The 23533-nt window shown below is 51.3% G+C and overlaps 1 protein-coding gene across 1 annotated transcript in view; it reads right to left on the reverse strand.

Annotated features, from left to right (window-relative positions):
* The window catches only part of ZNF148 (zinc finger protein 148), a 169538-nt gene extending 148530 nt beyond the window's left edge, over positions 1-21008 (reverse strand). The window contains exons 1-2 of the mRNA XM_072727989.1: positions 20870-21008; positions 1464-1538 (exon numbers count right to left, since the gene is read on the reverse strand). The gene's annotated coding sequence lies outside the window, so the exon portion shown is untranslated. The remainder of the gene's footprint in view (positions 1-1463; positions 1539-20869) is intronic.
* Positions 21009-23533: the final 2525 nt, after the last annotated feature.

Consider the following 23533-nt stretch of genomic DNA (forward strand, 5'->3'; position numbering starts at 1 on the left):
TCTTGAAAGTACCCGCTAGGCCGCCCCCCCCCGGCAGGAGCCGACGACAGGTGTGGGGGGCCAGGCCGCCTTCTCCTGGCTTCTCTAAGAAGTGACTTCGGAGCCTCTGCTGCTCGGGGCCTCCTGCAGCCCCAGGCCCCGCCGCTCTCTCTCTGCGGCCACCGACACCCACTATTGGTCTCAATCCCTTCCCGCCTTCCAGAGTGTTCCAGCAGCGTCGGGCCGGGCACCCCCCAGTCACCCCATGTCACCTCTGTTTGTCGCCAGCCTGCACCGCAGAGGGACCCACGGGGTTCCTTCTGCCCCCTGCAAGGGGAGCACTTTCTTACCTTTGCTCTCCGTTACTTTCCACCGACGGGCCCCCCTCCTTTTCCGCGTTACAGAGACAAGGCACAGAGCAGACCACGCGTTTTCAGGATGTTGACTAGCAAAACTTAGGGGGCAATTGAACCCAAACTACAAAGTGGTAGTTACGTCCAATCCTTGGTACCAAATTGGCGCTAAATCTCGTCTGTCCTTCTCTGACCGCATGGTTCCGGCCACTGGAGATCCACACCTCCTGCAGGCCCCTGCCAGGGTCTTGCTGCCCCAGCCTGCACCCTCCCGCTCCCCCCCACCCCCAAATCACAGAGAATCCTTGGTACATCTTGATACTTTTTGATACAACAAACAAGGGGTGTTTCACGGCCCTTGTTTGGCTCTGGGTGTCACGTGGTGAGAAGCACATTGACAAATTTTGATAGTTTTGAGGGATCTGGAAACCGTCTTACGCCGAGAATGTCAGAGAAACTGAGGACGTGGCCTAGAGAAGAGAGCACATGGGGAGTGGGCCTGGCAGGCACAAGTGCCCCAACACTGCAACAGGGCAGACCTACAGCTGAAGGGGCGTATTTGCTGTTTTCAGCTCGACCCAAGGATACACACTTCTTACACCAACCCAGCCGCAGCGGTACAGACTGTTCCAAGAAATGCTAAGTGCCTCCTTATCTAAATTGTCCCAGCAAGATTAGCTGGCCCTCCAGCAGAGATGTTCCCCACACCATCCTTTTGCCAGGTGAGGGCTTGGCCTTCCCAATCCATAATTGTTTATTTCTATGAAGAAGATGGAGAGAGAGTCTGGAGGTTTGGGGGTAACCATGAGCCCGTCAAACCTTGCTGCCTGCTTGCCTCTAGACATCAGTCAGCTTTTACCTATTATTATTATCCTTTGAACATTCTGACACGCTCTCCAGGAATTTAAAATATTCCTTTCTGCAGGATGACACAGCTTTGCCAGCTTTAAATTTTAAACTTCAAATCTGCCTTGGAGCTAAAAGTTTGCTTTTACAGTTTTTAAAGGTTTCTAGCCACAGGAAAGGTGACTTGAACTTTGGAAATTTGCTTTTGAAACTCAGACCTATCGACCAACGTACTGGTGAGCCTGAACGTCCCCCTGGCATGTACACGTAGCCTGTTTGACTTACCTTTGCCCTCCGACAGACTAGGCCTGCCTCCCACGTAGAGCAGTGGTTCCTGAATCTGGCTGCGCATCAGCATCACTGGGATTTAAAAAACAGAACAAAACAAAAAGGTAAAGTAAATGACCAGGACCCCGTTCAGAGCTACTGGCTTAACTGAGCTGCATTGGACTTGGGTGTGGGTAATTTTTTAAATTCTCTGGCCCATTCTAATGTGCAGCCAGAGGTAAAAAGCCGTTCTCAACAGTTTGGGGGCTGCCATTTGAGCCCATGTTCCTCTCAGACATCACTTCAGATCAAGCCGGTTTGCCTGGATTCTAGAAGCTTAACAGTGCCGTCATATTCCAAGACACTATCCAGGAATGAATGAATTCCTTAAATCTGTTGCTTTGATCCTTAATGAACCTCATGCCTCAAGTCCAGCAGACCCAACTATGATGGTGGAGGGACAGTGGGGTGGAGGCTGAGGGATGTTTTTACGTCCCTAATGACAAAATCGGTGGGGTCAGCGTCAAGCTAAACTCAGCTACAGGTGTTCTGAGAGTTTCTCCTGCGTCCCCCTTTGCCAGCACAGAGTTTCCCGATGCCTGGACTAAAGTGTCTTTCTCTGAAGCTTCAAAGTATCAGACAAGAGAAAGCATTCCTTTAAGGAAGCTTTTCGACATGCTGATGCACAGCTGTTTATATTCAAGAATAGCTATCCACTCGGAAAATCACATCTGTGCTGACTATCGGAATAGAGCTGCCCATGGGAGCTGATGAGCCAGCAGGACCCATCCTTTTGGATGGTACTAAATCCATATCATCCCCACACAAAAGTAAGCTCCACAGACCTACAGAACTCACAGGTCTTCCCCACTTTTATAGAACAGCACATGACACAAAGAGGGTGCTCAAGAAATTTATTCAACGGATGAATACATGAATAAATGAATCAAATCATAGTCAAGGCCCAGAAAGAACTCCAGAAGCTATCAAGATTGCTTAAAAATAAATAAAGTATTGATTTCCAAATTCTGGTTTCCCAGAGCTTCATGGACATGCTCAGGTCCCCGCAGAGGAAGACCTGAATGACTTCACATGTTAACCTGGAGAGCAACTGGGTGGCAGGACAAAGAGGGGTCAATCCATATGAAGCCTTGGATCTACCCTCCAAATGCTCAGCCCAAGCTCTGTCCTTGTCAGAGTTTTCTAGCCCCTCTCCCCATTGGCCTGAGTATCAGAGTCCCCCTCCACAGAGTTGCCTCCCCCCACCCCCGGGCTCCCTGCTATTAACTATACTAACTAACCCGCTCCACTCCAGGGGTAGCCCCTCTCAAATCTACTTCCTGTGCCCCAGGTCTCAAACCCATCCCCACACCCTTGCACAATTCCAGTTTTAGCAGGGATAGAACACTCCGCCCTGCCCAGCTGGGTGATGCATCACTAAGCCCTCCTCAGAGAAAGCAGATTAGAAAATCTTTTTTTTTTTTTTTTTGTACCTCAAAAAATTAGAACTAGGCTTGTCCGGCCCTGGCAGTGTTAGCAATCATGTGCTAGAGAAGCATACAAATTTGAGTAAAAAAAGCCAAGCAGCTGCATTCTCTCAATCTCCGGGGCCCCAGCACATACCCCATAGAGAGTAGAGATCCTTTCCTGGAATATGGAATGTGGGACTCAGTGGAAAGATCCTGACCTAACCATCTTTCTCCTGAGCTTTCACATCATCCACCTAGAAGAGACCGGGGTATAAAGGGAAATGTTCACATCCGGCGCTTTTTAGCTTCCCCGTCAGCCCGCCGCTGCCCACATGACTTGGCTGAGCCCAGCCGTCCTCTCTGAGCCTCTGACTGTACAATAAGGAACCTTCACTTTGAGGCTCGCTCAGCTTTCTGATGAAAGGGTCCACTCTCCCCGTGTAGGTGTTGCCCGTGTCCTGTGCAGTTGGAAAACTCAGATGCTTGGGCCCAAGAGTTGACGCACTGAATCTCTTCTTGTCTTGTCACACTCTCTGTTGAGGTTCAAAACGAGGGACTTAAATGCTGGCGACCTGGGCCCTGGCATTACCGGCTTCACGGATGTCCCCTCCCCGACGCATCCTTCCCACTGCAGAGGCCTGTGAATCTTAACTGAAGAGGGAAATAGTCCAGCAGCTTGAACCACAGGTTGTGGCCTACGAAGAGCAGCGCTCAGATTTCTAATGAGGGGGCCGTTGTCACTGGGGACCATCATTCCCTCCCTGCTGGTGCCCCGCTCCGGGCCGCTGGGAGGCAGGACGGACGGAGGAAGCCCTCTTCTGTCTGTGGCATCCTAACCTCGGACAGGTCGGGGCCCTGAGAGGCACCACATTGAAAGTAGCGTCTAGTCAGCAGCCGCCCGAGGTAGCTTTCCCCAACTCTCCCCTAAAATACACACAGACTCGGAAAAAGATTAAAACTCTAAGTCATCCAGTCATTTAAGAACTATTCGTCTGGCAAGCACTGAGTAAACAGTCGCTGCTTTCAAGGAATTTCTGGTCCAGTCACTAAACCAAACTCTGTCTTCCTAACTATTGCTGTGTAACAAACTACCCCAAAACGTAGGGGCTTAAGACAACATGTATTTTCCCACAGTTCCTGTGGGTTGGAGTCCAGGAATGGCTTAGCTGGGTGCTCCGGCCGTAGGCCTCTCACAAAGCTATAGTCACCCTTTTTTTTTTTTAAAGATTTATATTTTTCTTTCTTTATTTCTTTGAGAGAGAGAAAGAGAAGGAAAGCACACAGAGGGAGAGAGAGAGAAGCATACTCTCTGCTGAGCAGGGAGCCCAACATAAGGCTCAATCCCAGGACCCTGGGATCATGACATAAACCAAAGGCAGGCACTTAACCGACTGAGCCTCCCAGGAGCCCCGAAGACATGGTCATCTTAAGACTCAACGAGGAAGGACCCACTTCCTCACTCATGGGATTGTTGGAGGGATTTGGCTCCAACAAATGGTCGGACTGAGGATCCCTTGGGTTCTTGAAACATAAGCTTCTCCCCAGAGCATATCACAGCATGGCAGCCTTTGAGGAGTTTAAGATGCAATGGAGTAAACCTGGTGACGAGCAGGAGCACTTCTAGATTCCCCACCCATCCCCTGCTCACTGCTGAGATTTAAGGGGGGTCTTCAATATCTCATGCCTACCATCGGCATCTAGACTTTCTTCTTGTCCCTTCCCTCTCTGATTTTCCCATTCAGGTAATGTCGTGGGCCTCTCTCTCTCTCCGTACCAAGAACTATTGTAGGCAGTGAGTGAACAAAACACATTTCCAATTCTTTTTTTTTATTATTTTTTTATTTTTTAAAGATTTTATTTATTTATTCATGATAGAGAGAGAGAGAGAGGCAGAGACACAGGCAGAGGGAGAAGCAGGCTCCATGCACCGGGAGCCCGACGTGGGACCCGATCCCGGGTCTCCAGGATCACGCCCTGGGCCAAAGGCAGGCGCCAAACCGCTGCGCCACCCAGGGATCCCACACATTTCCAATTCTTAAAGAGTTTACACTCCCATAGAGAAGATAGATAATAAATGAAAAATGTGTAGTGGACCAGAGGACAGGCGTTGTAGAAAAAATAAAGCAGAATAAGTGGGGAGAAAGTGCTAAGGAGTGTGTGTGTATGTTATGGGAGGTTTTAATGTGAGAATTGAGCAAAGCAGCACAGGAAGGTGCAGGTCTCGGGGTGGTAGGGTGCTTGGCAGGTTCAAGGAACAGCAGTGAAGTCAGTGGGGCTGGAGCCAAGGCAGCGAAACATAATAGACACAAGGTCAGCGGGGTAGGCGGGTCATGGAAAGTAGTGGAGTTCACTGCACAATACTTTGAAAGGCTTCATAAACCACATTAAGACTTTGGATTTTCCTCTGAGATGGGACACAATGGGCAGATTTGGAGAGAAGCAGTAAATGTGATCTATGTAAGACCACTTGGTTGCTAGGTTTGAGAACAAACAGTAAGTGGGGCAAGAATAGAAGCCAGAAGAGCAGTGGCAAAACTACGGAAATAATCCAGGCAAAAGTAGTTAAGAAGTGATTGGATTCTGGATATATTTTAAGGAAGAACAAATAGGGTTTAATGAAAGACTGACTATGGGATGTGAGAGGAAAAGGGGGGCATTAAGGACAGCTCTAAAGCTTTTGGCCTGAGCAACTGGTGCCATTTATAGGGAAGAGGAGCACTGGAGGGGGAGCAAGATGGGAAGGATTTAGAAATCAAGAATTCTGTTTCAAATATGTTAATTTGAGATGCTTATTAGACTTCCAGATGGACATGTCAAGTAGGCAATTGGATAAATTAATCTGGCATTCAGGGGAATGATTCTGAGCTAGAGATAGAAATCTGGGAGTCATCAGTTTACAGACATTATTTAAAGAAATAAGGCTTGATGAATTCACTAGGAAGTTAGGGTAGATAGAAATGCGATCTGAGAACTGCTCCCTGGGGCACTCGGACATGGAGAGGAGGATGACGGGAAAGCAGCAAAGAAGTAGCTAGGTGGGAGGAGAATCAAGAGACAGTGGTGTCCTGGAAAACAAGTGGAGAAAGTATTCCAAGTTTTTGGATCTTCCTTTTGTTTTTCAAATCTAATGTGCATAAAAATCACTCTACAGGGTTTGTACACAATGCCTTATTTACTTACTTTGTGGGAAATTTAAAGGATTTTCAAGGTACATTTTGACTTGGCTTGATCTTAGCTTGATCCCCTTGTACTGGAAGGGCACAAGCACTGTGTATTAGAGTCAAGTGTCAGGAGGCTAGTTCATTGAATGTTTTTGGATTATTGCAATTTTTTAAACTTTTCACTATAGAGAATATCAGATGCGGAAAATTAGCAGGCTAGTATAATCATATAATAGCCTCTAGGGTGTTCCTTTTTTTTTTTTAATTTTTATTTATTTATGATAGTCACAGAGAGAGAGAGAGAGAGAGGCAGAGACACAGGCAGAGGGAGAAGCAGGCTCCATGCACCGGGAGCCCGATGTGGGATTCGATCCCGGGTCTCCAGGATCGCGCCCTGGGCCAAAGGCAGGCGCCAAACCGCTGCGCCACCCAAGGATCCCTAGGGTGTTCCTTTTTAAAAAAATAATTATTTATTATTTATTTATTTATTTATTTATTTATTTATTTATTTATTTATTCATGAGAAACACAGAGAGAGGCAGAGACATAGAAAGAGAAGCAGGCTCCTCACAGGGAGCCCAATGTGGGACTCGATCCCCTGACCTGGGATCAGGACCTGAGCTAAGGGCAGATGCTCAACGGCTGAGCCACCCAGGCGTCCCCCTCTAGGGTGTTCCTATCACCCAGTTCAACAATGATCCATTCACGGCCAATCTTGTTTCTATTATATTCCATTCACTACCCTACCCCAATACCATTTTTTCCCAAAACCTTTTGAAACAGACTCTCAACAGCCTATCATTTTGCCTATAAACATTTTAGTATGTAACTTTAAAAATAAAGACTTTTTGAAAAAGATTTTATTTATTTGAAAGGGAGAGCACAGTGGGGAGGAGCAGAGGGAGAGAAAGAAAGCAGGCTCCCTGCTGAGCAGAGAACCCTACTTCCAGGCTCCCCGCCCCACCCCAGGACCCTGGGATCACGACCTGAGCTGAAGGCAGACACCCAACCAATGGAACCACCCAGGCGCCCCCAAAAATACAGACTTTTTTTCCCCATTAACACAATATCATCATCAGCCCAGCAGTTAATATAATTTCTTAATATTGTAGGAAATCCCATCAGTGCTCAGATTCTCAACCGTCTGATAAATATGACTTTTTAAAACAATTTGACTCAGGATCCAGGCCATACATTGGGGATGTGTCTTTTTAGACCCTATACTTTCTCCCTTTCCCATTATATGTCTTCTGGGAAGTTGTTCGTTGAGGGGAGAGGGGAGAGCTTCCCTCAGTCTGGATTTTGATGATCGCATCCTTGTGTTGGTGGCGGTGAGATGTTTAACACGTTTCTGATCTTCCGAATTTCCTGTAAAAAGGGAATTGAATCTAGAGGCTTGATCAGGTCTGTTAGATTTTCTTTTTGGCAAGACTACTTGATAGATGCTGCTGTTTTTGTCCACCAGGAGTCCCTTCGGGTCTGCGGGCATCTCTTTTTATGCGATTGTTAGCAGCTGTTGGTGATTGAAGTCTAGATCCATTATTACATTACGGGTCGCAAAATGATTATAATTCTATCTTTCCTTCTTCATTTATTGACTGTAATGCTTCTATAAAAAGAAAATCTCTACAATCTGTATTTGGTTTCTCGGTGATACAGTTCATACAGGAAAGGCAATATAAATGCTTGATTTCCTACCTTGATTTAAAATAATGAGTTGGTCTCTAGCACCCTCCCACAGAGACCAATCAGGGCTTGGAGGGGGCGGTAGTATCGTGAACTCACGGACTTAATTATGTGATGTGTTTCCATCCATTGCAACTATCCTGACAGATGTTCAAATTATCCATCACTAGCATTGAAAGCCCCTTCGAATCAGTTCCTGAGTCCTTCTGATGCATATAATCTTCACTATCTGGTATGACGAGAAGTTCAGGTTTATTTTGTATGTTTCCAACCTAGACCTGGAATCAGTGTTTTCCCCTAGAAGCCTTGGTTCCTTTTAATGGAAAAGGAATTGAAGTTGTTATGTACCATATGGGGTCACAGAATCAAAGAGCCAGGCAGTAGGTGTTGAAGATGTCACCTCAGTGAGCAAAGCTGTACTAGAGTCCTCTAGAACTCAGAATTCGACTGGAAACTATTCACACCAACCTCCTCTCAAGCTGTTGATCTAAGAAAAGGATGCTATTATCTCCCAAGCAAGAGATAATTGTTTCATTCAATCCAAGTAAGTAAAAAGAGAAAAAAAAAATGGAGCCTATGAAAAAATGCTACTGAATAAGAGAAGGGACATATCCCTTCCTCCCTAACTAACGAACAAGAAGAAGGGACAAATTCCTGAAAATGCAGGCTACAGCAGGATGCAAGAAGAAAATACAGGGAAACTGTTTAGCATCCTTGATACCATGGAGGAAGAGCGGTCTTTCACAAAACATGAGCAGACAGCCACAGGATGAAAACAAGCTGAGAAGAAAAATAACAGAATAAATAGAAAGGTAGACGCAAGAGTATAAGAATTCTCAGGGAAAATTAAAAACACAAGAGCAAAACCATGATCAGACTCCCTGTATGCACTACTGTCATCCTCACCTAACAGTGCATGAGAAACATCTTTCCAAATGTCACTGAATATTTTTTTTACCATGATATTCCTAATGACTGGACCGCATGGGTAATTCAATATACGAAGGGTCATACTTCATTGAACTTATCCCTTCATGTTAGAAAATTAGGTATTTTCTAGGTTTTTCTGCCATTTTGAGCAATGTGAAGAGGACACATCTTTGCATGTCTTTCCATGTATTCAGTAACTGTTTACTGAGCATCTAATGATGGGCTCAGGGTCAAATGCTAGTGCACATGATGGTGAAAAAGATAGACATGGTTCCTGTCTCCATGGACCCTGCAGTCCAACAGGGAAACAGGGCAATTAAGAAATTTCAAGTTTTACAATAAATCATAGAGAAATTTTATTTTTTTATTTTTTTTATTTTAAATTTTTATTTATTTATGATAGTCACACAGAGAGAGAGAGAGAGAGGCAGAGACATAGGCAGAGGGAGAAGCAGGCTCCATGCACTGGGAGCCCGACGTGGGATTCGATCCCGGGTCTCCAGGATCGCGCCCTGGGCCAAAGACAGGCACTAAACCACTGCGCCACCCAGGGATCCCATAGAGAAATTTTATAGTCATAATGAAGCACATGGCCAGGAAGCCTGAACTACTTTAGATTTTCCTGAGAAAGTGACATTGAATCTGAAAGCTGAATTATGAGAGGAAGTAAGCTAAGGAGAGTGGTGTAAATAATACCTTAGAGCAAAGGAACAGCATGAGTGTAAAGAGAGTAAGGCACACTCGAGACAAAAGAAATTCAGTGGCAGGTCACAAAGGGACTTGTCTCAGAAGGACGTTAGGCAGGGAAGTGTCACGGTCAATGTTTTTGTGATAGAAGCAGCACTCTGGGACACCGTAGACACTGGGTTGTAGTGTAGCATGACTAATGTAGGGAGGCCATTTCCAAAGCTGCTCGGTAGGCCAGGCAAGAAAGGGCAGTGGGCTTCCAAAGAAGCAAATGGACTTTGGAAAACATTTAGGAGAGGCTGGTCCATTTGATGTGGGTGCTTAAGGGAGAAGGACTCAAAGCTGGATCCCAGATTTCCAACTTTAGCAGCCAGGTGGTACCACTTACTAGTAGCAGGAGAAAGAAATGGGAGAAATGACAGATTCAGTTGGGCAATGTTGAGTTTGAGGTTCCTACGAAATTCCTAAGTAGAAACGTCCAATATGCAGTTGGACATACAGATCTGGAGCTCAGGATCTCCCCTGAGACCAGGACTGGAATTCTAGATTTGGGATCCATCAGCATGTGAGTGATTATCAAAGCTTTAGGAGAGTTTACAGAAAGAGAGAAAGAAAAATAATCTAGGGCAGACCCCCGAGGAAGAGTGCCAACATTAAAGAGATGGGCAAAGGAAAAAGAGAGAGAGAGAGAGAGAGAGAGAGAGAGAGAGATGGGCAAAGGAAAAAGATACTTAGAAAGGGTAGGCAGAGAGATAGGAAGAAAACCAGAAAACATGCAATTTTATATAAGCCTGTGTCAAGAAGAAGGATGCGGCTAATAGCACCAGACAGTTCAAAGAAGTTAAGAAAGACAAGGGCTGAAGAGACTCCATTGGGTTGAGGGACCATCTACACGCCACGACAAGGGGAGAGTCTGGGGTGAGTTGGACGTGGGGGCCAGATTTCACAGACATGAGGCAGCTGAAGGTGACGAAGCAGTCAGTCTCACGCATGGCTTCGGGCCCAATTTGAGAATCACTGTCTTCTACTCCAGGCAAGCTTAACCCACCCACGTTTATTGTCCTAATGGTTGTGTTTGGGTTTGCATCTTTCATTTTGTTCTATGCTTTCTAGTTCTTATGTTCCCTTGCTATTTCGTTTCTATTTTTTTCTGAGTACACCATCGTGTTTACTATCACCTCTCAAAGTAAACTTTTATTTTTTTTTAAAGATTTTATTTATTTATTCATGAGAGACACAGAGAGAGGCAGAGACACAGGCAGAGGGAGAAGCAGGCTCCATGTGGGACTCGATCCCGGGTCTCCAGGACCTGGGCCGAAGGCAGGCGCTAAACTGCTGACCCAGCCAGGGATCCCCTCAAAGTAAACTTTTAATTCTACTCAGTAGGGGAGTGAGGACTTGAAGCCAGCCAGAACCCAGCGGAACCAGAGTCTAGAGTCGAGTCCTGGCCACTGTGTTGTTACACTGCATCTCTTGTGACCCAAAACATCCTCATACACAAGAGCAAATTAATTTGCCCTTGAGAATCGTTACGCCAGAAGGGCAATCATTTCACTTCCAGAAATATACATTCAAGAACAAATCAGAGGTTTATGCACATAGGTATTCATTGCAGCATTGTTTATGATAGCAGAATAAGTGAATGTACATAGATTTTCCTTTTTTTTTTTTTTTAAGAATTTATTTATTCACGAGAGACACAGAGAGAGGGAGGCAGAGACATAGAGGGAGAAGCGGGCTCCATGCAGGAAGCCGGATGTGGGACTCAATCCTGGGACTCCAGGATCACGCCCTGGGCCAAAGGCAGATGCTCAACTGCTGAGCCACCCAAGCATCCCAGATTTTCCTTTTTTAAAAAAGTAATATCCATCAGCTGTCCCTCTTTACTGCTTGACTTGTCTCTTAGTCTGTGTTCATGGCTTTTTGGTCTTACACCTGAATTCTGGTTGTAGATTGATCCCATCCTTTTAAAAGCTGATTGAAAAAAAGATTTTCATTATAATTTGTGCCCCACTCTCTTCCTGAGTAGGCTGTTTCCAACACCAAAACAAGACTTGACGTATAGGACAGGAACAGCTCAGAGTCCATCTGAAGGTGGCAGAAGGAGCAGGCATTTGCTGGCATCAGAGTTGAACATATTATAAGATCTAAGAAATTTGGTTTTAAGATTTCTGGCAATGAAGCAAAAAAGAAACACAATAAGTTACATAATTTTCATTGTCCAGTATGACAAAGAATTCTAACGAATTCTTCTGTGGAGGCAGCTTTCTCTGGGGTCTAAGATCAAGCAGCCATTGATTATGCCAATCCCCAGGTAAAGGGTATCGAAGCACCCTGCAGGCTACCTGAGACGATGTGATTCATCACAGGAAGTGTATATTTGGTCTTCATCCCCATTCCTGGCTCAGAGCTGCTCAAACCTTTGGAATTTCCTGAACTGGAGGAGAAAGAAGAGCATGTTTTTTTGTAATATTTGGTCTCTTGTCCTCAGTTTCTGAAATCACTTCAGTCAGAGCCAAGGGGTGAAACGAGGGTCTTGTAATTCAGAACAAGTCCCTTTCAACCACAACCCACTTTATGTTACTGCGGTGACTTTTGGAAATCACCTAAAGATGGGGGGCTGGCTGCCAACGGAGCCAAGCTTCGGGGGAGAGATTTTAGTCCCACCTCCCGACCTCGAGGAGGGGAGTTGGATGGAGGGTGGAGCAGTTGCCAATGGGCAATGATTTAATCAGCCCTGCCTGTATAATGAAGCTTCCGTAACAGGCCAGAAGGACAGGGTTCCGAGAGCTTCTGAGTTGGTGAACATTTGGGGATCCAGGGAGAGTGGTTTACCCAGAGAGCATGGAAGCTCCCTGACCCCTCCCATCCCTTGTCCTCTGCATCTTTTTCTCCTGACTGCTCCTGTTCTATCCTTTCATAAGTAACCAGTAATCTAGTAAATTAAATGTTTTCCTGAGTTCTGTGAGCCGTTCTAGCAAATTAATTGAATCCAAAGGAAGATGGGCAGCCCGGGGGGGGGGGGGGGGGGGGGGGGGGGCTCAGCTGTTGAGCGCCGCCTGCAGCCCAGGGTGTGATCCTGGAGACCCGGGATCCAGTCCCAGGTCGGACTCCCTGCGTGGAGCCTGCTTCTCCCTCGGCCTGAGTCTCTGCCTCTCTCTCTCTCTCTCTCAAATGAATAAATAAAATCTTAAAAGAAAAAAAAAAGATAGCTGGAACCTCCAATCTATAGCCTGTTGGTCAGAAGCACAGGTAAGAACCTGGACTTAACCTGGGCTAGTGACTGAAGTGACAGGATTGGGGGTGCGGGGTGGAGGGGTTACAGTCTTGTGGGACTGTGCCCTTATCTTATGGGGATCTGACACCATCTTCGGGTAGATAGTGTCAGAACTGGGTTGAATTGTAACACCCCCAGCTGGTGTTGGAGAATTGCTTTTTAGTAGGGGGAAACATATCCCCTACACACCCACATCCCGGAACTGGATGCTCAGATCCCTTAACTATCTTTAAACAGTTTATTTTTTTTATAAGATTTTATTTATTTATCCATGAGAGACACAGAGAGAGAGAGAGGCAGAGACACAGGCAGAGGGAGAAGCAGACTCCATACAGGGAGCCCGACGTGGGACCCGATCCTGAGACCCCAGGACCACACCTTGGGCCGAAGGCAGGCACCAAACCGCTGAGCCACCCAGGGATTCCTTCTCTAAACAAGTTATAAAGAAATCCTGTTAAGCCCATTTGCCTGAACGGCTCTCTATGAACCTGCCATAAACATACAGGGCAAGAAAGCTGCCCTAACCTCGGGACGGTACTTATGCGAACAGCTGAGAGGCAGGGTGCAGGTGTTTTGTCTTCTGGTCATATTTTATCTTCCTCCCCAACGTGGAGCTCTACCACCAGCAAGGCACTTGCAGATCCTGTGCTTCTTCAAGCTTTGCCATGAAAGCACCCTCACGTGAAGACGAGCTGGGGGTGGGTGAGAAGAGGTTGTAGCCCAAAAGGGCCAGCTGTAAGCTAAAATTTCTTTGAAGATTTGCAATTTATATTTAAAATTCATGTGAATTTTACAGTCTGTTTCATAATGTGTTATACATAAAAATGTGTTTCCCCCTTAAAAGTTCTAACAAAATTGGTGCTCTGGGAAGATGGGCTATATTTATCCTATTTGAGGATCCCTTGCCATGCTCCCCACCCTGACAGACACACCATTATTTTAATTTGATGTTGGGCCAGTGCTCTGAGAGTCTAGTAAACTGTTTCTTTCCAATATTAGATGTCTCAGAACAGAACATCATAGATTTTTCTAATATACAAAGGGTCTATGTACATTCTACTTGACAGGTGTTTTTTAAGTTGACAAAACAAACAAACAAGGAGCTCTAAAGAGAGGTCTAGGCCTATGTACTAGTTGTAAATTCTTCTCTATTTTTTGAGGGTTGATTGCATCCACCAAAAAGATAGGACCAAAGGGAGGGTCCTAGCCCTCTCAGAGTGTGATCTTATTTGGAAATAGGGTTGCTGCAGGTGTAATTAGTTAAAACGAAGTCATGCTGGAGGAGTGTGGGCTCTAATCCAATATGACTGGTGTCCTCATAAGAAAAGGGACACAAAGGGAGGACAACCATGAGAAGATGGAAGCAACTGCATTGATGCTGCCACAGGCCAAGGAACAGCTGGGTCTCCCAGAAACTGGAAGAGGCAAGGAAGGATCCTCCCCTAGAGACTTCAGAGGGAGCACAGCCCTGCCAAGGCCTTGATTTTGGACTTCCAGCCACTGGAACTGCTAGAAAATAAATTCCTGTTGCTTTAAGCCACCCAGGGTGTATTACTTTGTTGCAGCGGCCCTTGGAAACCAACCCATCAATTATCCTCAAATTGTCAAGAAAGTTTCATTGAAAGTTCGCAAGAAAGAGCTAACATTACCCTGTGACTATTTATGACTTTTGGACTTCCTATACAACCAGCAGAGCGGGCCGGCGTTCCACACAGTACAAACATCAAGAGTGACCACGCTGGGCAAGAGCCAATACTTACTTCTCAAGAAGGGGATTTAATCTCCAGCATCGGTGATTGACCATGACCTATCCGAAGTCCCAAGGAAAGGATGCCTGGGTGGTGGACACTTGGTGGAACTGACCTCACTAGAATAACAAGGCTCTAATGAGAGAGTGGAGATCTCCAGTTGGCATAGGTTTTTTTTCTTTTTAAAGATTTTATTTATTTATTCATGAGAGACACAGAGAGAGAGAGAGGCAGAGACACAGGCAGAGGGAGAAGCAGGCTCCATGCAGGGAGCCCGACGTGGGACTCGATCCCGGGTCTCCAGGATCACGCCCCAGGCTGAAGGCGGCGCTAAACCACTGAGCCACCCGGGCTGCCCAGCATAGGTTTTCTGTAAGAGCAAGCACAGTTCCAGAACTTTGCAGCGAGTCATGTATCCTGTAAGCTCAGTGCTGTTCAGTTGGCCCTTCCCCTGGTGAGGACTCCTGGGTAAGCTAAAGCAGCTCTGGAGGAAGGGATGTCGCTGTGCAACTCCTCTAGCTGGATTTAGGACTAGGCCAGGCCATCTTATGTGTTTGTGGAAGGATGAGGGCCCAAGATCATTCGGGGAAAGATGTGCTGTCCTGAAATTGGAGACCACAATCCTCATGAGCAAGACTCTTAAGAGTGTAGGCCATGAGTAGGCCAATAGGCCAATCTGAAAGTTCCATCTAACAAGGAAGAAAATTCGTCCTTGTGAAAAAGTAGCTAAGCAGATACTGTACATTTCTGGCACAGAAGAACTTCAAAATGGCTTCAGCGGCACAGCTCTCCTAAGAAAAGTTTCCTCTCAATGAACCATCAAAATGAGTAAGCTACAAATTGCATCCCCAAAGAGCTAAAAGACGGAGCTGTTGGGTACCATTTTTAAAGGGTCATTTAAACAGGGTCGACACCAATCTTGAGCCCACACAGGCTGGTTGGTGGAAAGCCCCAGCAGGAGGGAAGGGTGGATATTTGGTCTCCAGAGCCTTCCCTGCAGGGCTGTTGGCTACCAGCCGCTGCTTGTCTTTACCAGAGGTTACTGGTCAGGGTCCTATCAAGTAGGCCTCTCCTGCAGCTCCGCCGCTCCCCCAATTCCGGCAACTACTGCGTCCACTGCCACTTCAGGTTGGGGCTGGTAAAGCAGGCCTGAGACGCTTCGCCCTCCCCTGTTGGTTTCTGCTAAGCAGGAGCAGGAGGTCAGGCCGGTGGCTGGTTCTGTGGCAAGTCTCCTCAACGTCTCTTCTGCCTACGTCATCTTTCCCCTGCTGGGCCGCTGACTCCAGGGCAGGCCGACGAGGCTGCCACCAGGTAGAAAGGGACTAGGAAAACAACCCCACAGAGAACTGTACCTTGTTCTTAGGGCTTCTCCCTGCAAATGACACTTCTGTCCGTCCTTCACAGATCAAAGCAAGTCACAAAGTATCAGTTACGTGTTGCTGTATAACAAATAACCCCCAAACTTAGTGGAAAACAAGAAACATTTGTGGTCTCAAACTGTTTGCAGGGGTAGGAATCTGGCAAGAGCTTAGCTGGGTTTTTCTGGCCTGAGGTCTCCCACGAGACTGCAGTCAAGACGCCAGGGCTGCAGGTGTCTGGAGGCTGGACAGGGCCTGGCATTGGTTGTGGGCGGCACAGCATTGTTCCTTGCCACATGGGCCTCTCCGAAGTGCTGCTTGAGTGTTCTCCTAACATGGCAGCTGGCTTCCTCTGGAATGAGCAAGTTAGGAGAGAACCCAAGAAGGAAGCCCACAAGCCTTTGTTGAACTAGTCTCAGAAGTCAGATACCATCGCTTCCAGAATATTCTGTTTATTCTAAGTGAGTCATTAACTCCGGCCCATACCATATGGGCCAAACTAAGCCCTACCTCCCAAAGGGGAGAGTGCCAAAGAACATACGGATATTTTCAAACCATCACCCATGCCCGCATCTAACTGTGGCCAGGAGATGAAGCACAAAGATTGGGGGAGGGTGCCAATGACTAGAAGCATCCCAGGAGATTTTATTGGCAATTTAAGAGTTAAAAAGAGGGGATCCCTGGATGGCTCAGAGGTTTAGCACCTGCCTTTGGCCCAGGGTGTGACCCTGGAGTCCCGGGATGGAGTCCCACGTTGGGCTCCCTGCATGGAGCCTGCTTCTCCCTCTGCCTGTGTCTCTGCCTCTCTGTGTCTCTCATGAATAAATAAATAAAATCTTAAAAAAAAAAAAAAAGAGTTAAAAAGAATCTGGATCCAAGCTTTACTGTTATGTTTATATGAATATATGAATCCTTGCTAGATGGGGTTATGGTATTGAAATATAATTTGAACCCGATCTGGACATCCTTTGGAGTGGGGAAAGGGGCAGTGCGACATCCACACTTCCTTGACACGATGTCATTGCCAGGGCGGATCCCCTCTGGGAAGAAGAGGTTCTTCAGCTAAGAAGATGGATTATTAAATGAGGCCCTAGGCAGGAGGAGGGGGGAATCCACTTTGCCCCCAACCAGCCTCATTGTCTTGACCTCAGACTTCGCTGGTAGAGGTGGCCGAGGTGGCCAAGGTGGCATCCACCCTCCCAGCCAGGAGGTCTGGGATCAGAGAGAAACTTCTGGAGAGAGTCACAAGTCTGCTCTGCCTGGTGAGCCAGATGGCTGCTCCCATATTACTCTGTGTTCGTTTCTCGTGTGTACACCCCGAGCTGTCGGTAGGACCCGTGCAAGTGGGCGAGGCGTGTCTCAGCTCCCCGGATCGTGAGCGAAGGTGACTGCTGGATCCACACGCGGGGGCATCAAGGGGGAGCTGTGCGCGGGAGGCGGGGGCGCCCGAGAGAGCCCGGGACAGGCGGAGCCCTGGCTCCACGCTGCTCCTTCACTGGCAAGAGCGTCTGCTCTCGGGAGTGGACCGGGCAGCTCGGGCTCGCACCGCACTACCGTGGCTGGCCTCCCCCGGCCACCGGCTGCCCTCGCTGGCCCCGCCACCGCACTGTCACCCAGAGCCCCGCCGGGCGCCACTGAAGGCCTTGCCCCCGTGCGCAGCCCAAGGCCGGTGGGCGACAGGTGAGCGCCACCGAGACCCAAGGCAGAGGGAGACAGACCTCCATGCCAGGGCCGCAGGGCCACAGGGTCGGAGGCGGGTTTTTTTTTTTTTTTTTAAGATTTTATTTATTTATTCATGAGAGACACACAGAGGCAGAGATGCAGGCAGAGGGAGCAGCAGGCTCCATGCCAGGACCCTGATATGGGATTTGATCCCGGGTCTCCAGGATCACGCCCTGAGCCAAAGGCAGATGCTCAACTGCTAAGCCACCAGGCGTCCCTGGAGACGGTGTTTCGATCTGATGGATCCCACGCCTGACAGAGAAACGAAAACCCTTTCTACCCCGGAAGCCGTGCCCAGGATGCAGGTGAGCTTGCTGGTGACCTGCTCCTCCCCGCCACCCGCTCCCCCCAGCAGAGCAAGGTCAGAGGAACAAACGTCCTGCGGGACACTTCGAGCCACGCCAGCCCCGCTGTGGCCTTGGACTGCAGGGTCGTGCCACGTTCCATCTGTGGAGCAGCGGTGCAGACCCGCCGTCTACACTGGGCTCATCGTGGTACCACTCGCTGATTGTATCTGTAGGACGAACAAGCTTGGTTTGTGACTAAACTGGGTTGTTTTTTGGGTGTTTTTTGGCCTCCCACTGCCCTTTAAGCTTCTCTTCTGCTCAGCCCCTGTGCGCCCAGGTGTAGGTGAGACCCCGCCCGCAGTCCTTAGCCCTGAAGGACATCACGGGGACTTAGAGTCCTCCCCTCTCTCAGCAGCTGGTGCCACTGCCTCTGGGAAAGGCTCCTTCCCCGACCCACTCCCTCGCCCCCACCTCGCAGCAGCGGGCCCATCAGCAGATGAGGGAGAGGGCGGAGGACGGAAGCGGCTGTCACTCGCTGGGCACCCTGGCCCCCGGCACCCTGGCCCCCGGCCACCCGGCACCGGGCTAGAGCAGACCTGCTGCTGCAGGTGCTTCTATGGGTCCTGCAGAGACTCTCACCCCTAGGACCCTCCTCCCAGAGTTCCCTTGACCCGCAGGTGCATCTGCACCGGCCTCTTGTGCCATCTCACCGCGAGCCTCCCGCTGGGACCCCGTGGGCTCCCTCCTGCGTGGTCGCTTCTGGCCCGTGGGAAACACTCCCGCTCCCCTGGATGATCCTGACGCCAGTAAGCCCCGGGTTCTGCCCTCCAAGCCCTGAGCCAGCACGACTGTGTACCCCACTGCAGAGCAGGGGGCAGCTCCAGGTTCTGCACACCCCCTCGGCTCCAGAGGCCTGGCGGTGTGGCCGTGGCCCCGTCTACAAAGATGCCACCATCTGCCCTTGCATGCGGCCCGCTGGCCTATCCAGCAGAGGAACCTGCTCGCCGGCCAGAATCTGAGCTGGCCTGTGACTGCTGCCCCCACAGCATGTGCTGGAAGGGACCTGTGGGCTGGGCCCCCGAACCGGCCTGGCAGCCCCCTTCCTCCCTGTGGGTGCTTGGCCTCCATGCTGTGAGGAAGCCCAAGGCCACACAGAGAAGAACCTGAGCCCCCAGCCCACAACCCGGCTGGCCCCCAGCTACGGCTCAGCTCAGTGCCAGCCTGCGGCCAGGTCACTGGGTCACTTTGGAGGCGACACCGTGCAGAGCAGACTGTCCCCACTGAGCCTGGCCCAGGCTGTAGGATGGGCTGTAGGATCCCAAGGCTCTGGTTTTTGCAGTGCTTTGTTTTACAGCGACAGGTAACAGAAGCAGCAGGTCACCCCACGGAGCCTTTGCTGGAGGTGAAGGCACCCCTGGACCTCCCGCCGGGCAGGATGAGTGACTGGAATCCCCCTCCCCACTCACCCGCCTGGGGAGTCCTGGGAGGTGGGGCCAGTCTTCCATCTTCTTGGTGGATCCCCAGAGGTGGAGAGAGCTTTCCCGTGAAGGCCCCGCGGAGGCAGACGCACAGCTGGGGGCGCTGGGGCCTCGCAACCCCGGGGCCGGCACCTGGGCATGTGGGCACCTGGGCACCTGGGGACCTGGGCACGTGGGCACCTGGGCACCTGGGCACGTGGGCACCTGGGGACCTGGGCACGTGGGCACCTGGGCACGTGGGCACCTGGGGACCTGGGCAAGTGGGCACCTGGGGACCTGGGCACGTGGGCACCTGGGCACGTGGGCACCTGGGGACCTGGGCACGTGGGCACCTGGGCACGTGGGCACCTGGGGACCTGGGCACGTGGGCACCTAGGCACGTGGGCACCTGGGGACCTGGACACGTGGGCACCTGGGGACCTGGGCACGTGGGCACCTGGGCACCTGGGCATGTGGGCACCTGGGGACCTGGGCACCTGGGCACGTGGGCACCTGGGCACCTGGGGACCGGGGGACGGCGCTGCGGCGGGCAGTGGTTCCGCCCCGGCCAAGCCTTAGCAGCCCGAGCCGAGGAGGGAGTGGGGTCCACGCTGGCCCCCGTCCCTGCCCCCTGCGCCCCGCAGGGCCCCCCCAAAGCCACGCGAGCGCATCTGCCTCTCGGATGCTCACGCCGCTGCCGACCTCAGAGGCCATGAGCCGGGCGTACCTGGCGCCCCACACCCGCGCCCCCCGCCCCCCGCCTTGCCCGGGGAGGGGCCTGGGGGCGGGGCTACGGCCGACGCCCCGCCCCCTCGGGCCGGCCGCCAGGTGGGGGCGGGGCCGCGCTGCCCCGCGAGCCAGGCGGGTGGGGGCGCCCCCGCGGGCCCCCGGGCTGGACGCGCCACGGAGCCCACGGGAAGCTCCCGCCGACGGCTTCAGGGCTGGAGACCTGCGGAGCCGAGGGGTGAGCGGTCGCCTCCCGGCCCGGCCATCGGGACCCCGCGGCCCCGCGGCGGCACAGGCGTCTCTTCCCAGGTGCAGAGCTCAGCTCCGTGGGGCGCGGGGTCACACGCACATCCAGCAGGAACACAGCCCCGGGACGAGGGCCAGGGTGCACCCCCTTGCTCGGGCGCCCCCCGACCCCACCCTGGCCCCGGACACCCAAAGCCAGAGCCGGGACGCGGGCCTGTCTGGGGGAGGTCCCCACGCTCGGCCACAAGCAAGCGCCGTCCCAGGTCTCAGGGCCGAGCCCCTCACCTCAAACGGCTCAGGGTCCCTCGCAATGTACCGGGCGGGGCGCCACCCCGAGAGCCACAGGTGCACGGAGGGCGCCTGGAGGGCGCACGGAGGTGCGCGGAGGGTGCGCGGAGGGTGCACGGACGGTGCGCGGAAGGTGCGCGGACGGAGCACGGAGAGTGCGCGGAGGGTGCGCGGACGGTGCACGGAGGGTGCACGGACGGAGCACGGAGAGTGCACGGAGAGTGCACGGACGGAGCACGGAGAGTGCACGGAGGGTGCACGGAGGTGCACGGAGCAACACATTTCTCCCAGGCTTCTTGCCCACGGGCCTGCGGCGAGCGCCCCGGGCAGCTGGGATGCCCCCCAGGAGCCCCAGCCCGGCGCTGATGCCCTCCTTGCTCACCTGCGCCCCCGAGCACCGCGACGCTACGTCGTCCTGAGCTGCTCCCGGTTTCAATACAGAAGAGCACCCCAGGGCGGGGGCCGGCGCGGAGGGGTCCGGCCGAGCAGGCGGCACAGGTGTGACCTCCGGCCTCGGCCCCGCCCCCGCCCCCGGGGGCTGCGGGAGGCCCGTGCGGCCTGCGCCCAGGCCTGGACTGTGAAGTTCCCGGGTCCTCGCTCTCCCCGGTTGCGTGGTTGTCCCGAGAGCAGTTGCAGACATTTGCGCTAATTAGTTAATTTGATTTTATGCGCGCCTTGTTAGGGCCCAAATTCAATCTACAAATTCCTGGCAGCTCCTATGCAAATGAGCAGAACTCACCGTCCCCAGCCTTCATGGTTTTGGTTTTGGTTTTTAAACAGTCCCCAGAGCCCATGAACCTGCGCTGGGTATTTCCTTCTCATCTTCAAAAAAAAAAAAAAAAAAAGTGCTTCTGATTCATTAAGCACCTAATTGCACAACTCTTGAGGAACTCTTGAGGGAAGTTCCTACTAAAATTGAAAACCAGCATCCAGTCGGCCCCTCATCACGTCCACCCTCATCAACCGCTCACGCAACACTGGGCAGAGCTGACTTAACTGCCCTGCCCTGCCCCTGCCCCTGCCCCTTCCCTCTTCCTTGCGTTTTCACCGTTCTCGCCTAGGCCCATTGGGTCTGGGGAAGGGGTTCCAGGCTGGGTGTCAGGAGTGTGGGCTCAGCCCCATGGCTGGCGGGGGGGGGGTGGGGGGGCGGGTCGTGGGCAGCCACTTACCTCCCTCAGGCTTCCCTTCCCTCATCAGAACTTAGAGGCAACAGGACGGCTGTTTCTCCCGAAGGGAATGGGCAGGAATGAGGGTGGCCCTTAGGCCTGGGAGAGCAAGAGCCTCCTCTGGAGTATTAGGGCCCCCACTGGGGTTTTGGGAGGGCAGGGAGCGCTCTGGTGATGCGGGTGAGTTGATCCTGCCTAGAGGAGAGGGGTTCCTAGCATCACTGGGCTCTTTTTTTTTCTTCTGCCAGCAGGTGCAGCGAGGGACAGCCCCAGCCTGGCGGGGGGGGGGGGGGGGGGGGGGGCTTCTCTTCCTGAGCTATGGGGGAGACTAGCACCGGCTGCCCAGGGCCTGTGTGTGGATGAGCTCAACGGCTCAGTCTCCCCGAAACACCCGCTCTGGGGAGCCCACGCTGCCCGGGGCTGACTGTCCTGCTGCCCGGAGAGGACTCCTCGTCCCAGTCTTGGCCCGGAGAAACCCTTGCGGCGAGGGAGGCAGGCCTCGGTGGCCCACGGCTGCCCGAGGGGCGCAGCCTCACACTCGGCTGCCAGCGGCCTCAGCACGGCCACCGAAGGGTGGCCCCTTTGACCTGCTCCCATCTTCTCAGAGGTCAAGTGACCAGTACTGCGAAGCACCCCCGGGGTCTCCGATTGGTTTCCTACTATTGGTGTAGGATGCTCTCCTTTATAAAAGTTATTTATTTATTTATTCATTCATTCATTCATTCATTCATTCATGAGAGACACACAGAGAGAGGCAGAGACCCAGGCAGAGGGAGAAGCAGGCTCCATGCAGGGGCCCGAGGCAGCACTCGATCCCAGGACCCCGGGGTCACGACCTGAGCCAAAGGCAGATGCTCAACTACTGAGCCACCCTGGCGTCCTTCTTTTTTTTTTAATTTTTGATTTAAACATTTACCTCTTGAAAACTTTATTGAAGTACATTAGACAAATAAGGGGCAGGCACTCTTAATACGTAGTGTGTTGGCTGCTTGGAATCACTGATTTGCACCTTAAAAGATAGAGTCTTATTTTCATTCAAGCTGGTAAAGCAAGATATCTAGTTATTTGAGAAAATTAGAGCTCCTCTTCCTTCTGAGCTGGTATAACAAAATACCACAGACTAGATGACTTATAAATAACAGAAATTCCTTTCTTACCGTTCTGGGTGCCAGCACAGTCGGATTCTGGGGCAGACCCTCTGCCTTCAGGGTTGCCAACTGCCAGCTCTTTGCTGCATCCTTGCCTGGCAGAAGGGGGCAAGGGAGTTCTGTGGGGTCTCTTATATAAGAACACTAATCCCCGGTCGTCTGGAGGGCTCGGGGGTTGGGCATCTGCCTTAGGCCCAGGGCATGACCTCGGGGTCCCAGGATTGAGTCCCACGTCTGGCTCCCTGCTTCTCCCTCTGCCTGGGTCTCTGCCTCTCTCTCTGTCTCTCATGAATGAATGAATGAATGAATGAATGAATGAATAAATAAATAAATAAATAAATGAAATCTTAAGTAAATAAATAAATATATATATAGATATATACACACACACACATATAAGAACACTAATCCCTTTCATGAGGGTCCCACCCTCAGGACCAGCGGTGTCATCTCCTAATTCTGTCCCTAATTCCCCGGGCATTAGGACTTCGATCTATACATGAGCTGGGACACGACACTGAGACCACGGCACAGACTGCGATGCTCTCTGTGGGCGCAGCAGCAGCAGGGGTCCGTGATCTCACGCTGTCCCTGACTCCTTAAACTGAACCACAGCCAACGTTACTGAGCACTGAGGCCGGCGGGCCGGGCACGTTCTAAACCTCTGACGTGCGCTACTGTGTCTGATGCGACATCTCTGCACAGTAGGTGCTATATTAGTCACACTCTGCA

This window comes from Vulpes vulpes, chromosome 1 (genome assembly GCF_048418805.1).
Source record: "Vulpes vulpes isolate BD-2025 chromosome 1, VulVul3, whole genome shotgun sequence".
Classification (NCBI taxonomy): domain Eukaryota; kingdom Metazoa; phylum Chordata; class Mammalia; order Carnivora; family Canidae; genus Vulpes; species Vulpes vulpes.